Source organism: Vombatus ursinus, unplaced genomic scaffold (assembly GCF_900497805.2).
Source record: "Vombatus ursinus unplaced genomic scaffold, bare-nosed wombat genome assembly UNPS02014813.1, whole genome shotgun sequence".
Taxonomy (NCBI): domain Eukaryota; kingdom Metazoa; phylum Chordata; class Mammalia; order Diprotodontia; family Vombatidae; genus Vombatus; species Vombatus ursinus.
In genome coordinates, this window is record NW_020954591.1 from 35,933,849 (window position 1) to 35,937,403 (window position 3,555).

Genomic DNA, 3,555 nt, shown 5'->3' on the forward strand with positions numbered 1-3,555 from the left:
CACACATAGACAGATAGAGAGAGACAAACAGACAGATAGATTGATAAATGTAAAGTAATTTCAGAGAGAAAGATACTAACAACTGGAAGGATTACTAAAGGCCTCCTTATAGGAAGTAGCACTTGAGCTAAGCCTTGAAGGGAGCTAGAGACACCAAGCGCAGAGGCAAAGAGGCAGAGGATTCCACTCGGAGCAGGGAAAAGAGGTAGAATGTTAGGTCTAAGAAAGAGCAAGCAGGTCAGGTCGAGAGAGTGGTAAGGTGCATAGGTGGAGTAATGTGAAATCAGTCTAGCTTGGGATTCATAATCTTTTTTGTGTCACCACCTTCCTTTGGCAGTCTGATGAAACTTATGGACTCCTTCTCAAAATAATGTTTTTAAATACGTAAAATAAAATGTATAGGCTTACAAAGAAGCCAATTTTATTAGCTTATATAGAACTATATGACAATATATAATATATATATGTATATATAGCAACATGAAAAAATGTGTGTGTGTATATATATATATATATATTTTTTTTTAAAGTTCACAGACATCAAGTTAAGAACCTCTGGTCTAGAAAAATAGATCAGAACCAGATTTTGGGGGAGATATAAATGGCAAACAGAAGAGTTTGTACTTTATATTAGAAGCAATAGGGAACCACCAAAGCTTCTTGGATCAGTAGAATGATATGTCAGACCTGTGTTCTAGAAATATCGATTTGGTATCCATGTTAGGGATTGTGGGTGGGGGGGGCGAGAAGAGATGAAGGGAGACCAGTTAGAAGGTTGTTGGAGAAAGAGGAGAGGAGAAACAATAAAAGCCATGACTAAAGTGATTACCATGTGAGAGGAGAGAAGGGGACAGATATGAAAGGTATCATGGAGGTAAAACTGACAAAATGTGACAACTGATGGGCTATGGGAGAAGGGAAGACTTTAGGGGAATGAAGAGCCAAGGATGACACCAAGGTTGCCAAACTCTATGTCTAGAAATATGGTGGTACCTCTGATAGAAATAGGAGTATTGTAGAAAGATAACGAGTTCTCTTTTGAATATGTTGAATTTGAGGTAACAATAGGATATCCAGGAGAAGATATCCAGTTGGTAACATGGGACAAGGGCTCAGGACAGAGGTGAAGGCTGAAAATGTAGATCTTCGAGTCATTTGTAGAGAGGTGATAATTCAATCCACTGGAGCAGATGAGATCACTAAAATTAAAATATTGGAATTTTAAAACTTAAAATTAAAATTTTAAGTTTTAAAATACTGGAATGATACAGCTATCATAATTATGGTAAGGAAAAAGTTATCTAGTCAGTAAAAAGGTTACAGGAGATAAAGTATATTGATTTAATTGTGCTATAAAAGTTTCACACAACAAAAAATGCATACAGAATTAAAAAGAAACAAATGGAAAAAACTTGATCTTATAAACATTGTTGATAAAAATTATAATCCAAGAGCAATAAGGGATTTAGACAATTGTATAAGTACCTTCCAACAGAGGATGTATACTGCATACAAAGGAAATGAATGGTGATTTCTTCTATATTTTGTCATTTTATCAGTAATAACTATTACGCTGGTAAATGGGTGGATTAAAAAATTGTTAAAACTTTTGAATGCTTCTAGGAATAGTCAACCTGTGCTGTCTGAGGCAATATGGGGTAAAAATGGTAAGTTTTCTACATTCATTACTCTTTCCAACTGAACTCTTATTTCCCACTTTTTTTTTTCATTTCCCTGATTGCTTTCATTTACTTTTCTTTTTAATGTCTCCTCTACTACATATTTCTTAAGCCAACCACAAGCATTGTTCAATGCCAGGGTGACACTTAGGACTGAAGAACTTGTTCACCATCACCTTTTCCCTTTACCTACTCAGTTGTCAAATTGATTCCTTCATCCACTCCCCTTCTAGCAACATCATTTGTAATTTTAAGTCAGCCTTCTTAGTTATATCCTAACCTTTAAAAAAAATTCTTTGTAATGAATCAGGAACAATAAGTGATAGTTGCAGAGACGAAAACTTAGGCATGACGTAAGAAAAAACTGCTTAACAAGTACAGCTGTGCCAGAGTGGCCACCTTGGGAAGTAGTGGGGTTCCACCTCACTTGCCTTCTGGCAAAGACAAGTGGGTGACCATTTGTCACATATGTTGCCATTGTCTTTTAATTCTCTTGGCCTTTCCAGTAAAAAGGAAAATGACAGTTTAGAAAGGTAGTTGGCAGTGTTGTTAGTGATGTAATGGAAAGAGCACTGGACTGGAAGTCAGACCTGGTTTTGAGTCTTTGCCCTCTAAGTTTACTGGATTTGTGACCATTGAGTAAAATCAGTTAACTTATCTGAGCCTCAGCTTCTTTTTCTATGAAGTGAGGACTTCTACTTACTTAACAGGATTTTTGTGAGAAAAGCAAACGTACATGTTTAAATTAATGGGAAGATTACTAAAAGTCAGAACTGGATTCTAGTGTCACTTTTCCTTTTGACTAGCTGTGACATTAGGCAGGTCACTTCATTTCTTTGGGTCTATTTCTTACCTGTAAAATGAGGAGGTTGAACTAGATAATGGTATCCAAGGACCCTTCCAGAATGTGTGATTGTAGCTATTATTAAAAATTCAGAAAATTCCAGCAAACTAAGACGTATTCAAGGGTAATATGCTAATTTGTTACCAGAGGTCACAAACTGTGTCATAAAACTAGCATTCTTTTAATCACCACATATAGGTATGAAAAAGTATAAATGCTACACAATTTCTTCCAGAATCAAGGACGATTTATGCAAAGAATGATACTGGAAAAGTTCTGCCAGCAGTGAAGAACTCTGCTGGACTCCCAATTCGAACAGTTCTCCAAGGTCAATCAACTAATTAATCAACCAACAACCATTTACTAAACTCCAGCTAGGTACCAGGCACTGTGCTAGGTGTTGAGGATCCAGTGGACACAAATCAAATTCCTTCTTTTCTGATAGCCCCAAATCCACTTTCTGCGAGGACACGCCATTCATTGTCCTTTGCCTCCTCTGCGGAGATGCTCTCCCCGGGTCCTTGCGTTGCTTTAGCCTTTGCACCCTGGGGCCAGCATGTTGCCTGAGGTCGTGGGGACTTAAGATTGTGCATATGGGGGGAGAGATAGGCTGGAGAGATCCTCGACCCTCCTCTCCTTCGTCTCTATCTCTTCCCTCCCCTCTCCTTGCCCAGGGCTGACGCCCTTAGTGTGTAAGGAGTGGGTGATGCCGAGAACCCTGTATCCCCCACTGCGTTCTGAACGCCGCCTTCGCCCATCGCCCCTCTGTAAGCTACGACCCTGTCACCGCTCTTCCCGTCTCCCTCCGCCCACCGGCCAGAGAAACAAGTACATGAGCCAGGTCGAGCTACAGGAAGGTGTGTCCGCTCCCCGCCCCCAGCCCCAGTCCCTGCAGTAGGCGCGCTAGCAAATCCAGCCAACCCGTCCGCCCGCCCGCCCGCGAGCTCCAAAGAGAACAGCGGGTAGCTCCCGAAACCGCGGCCGCCGGATGTGGGGGCGCGTCACTTCCGGGCGGTGCAGCAGCGGCCGCTC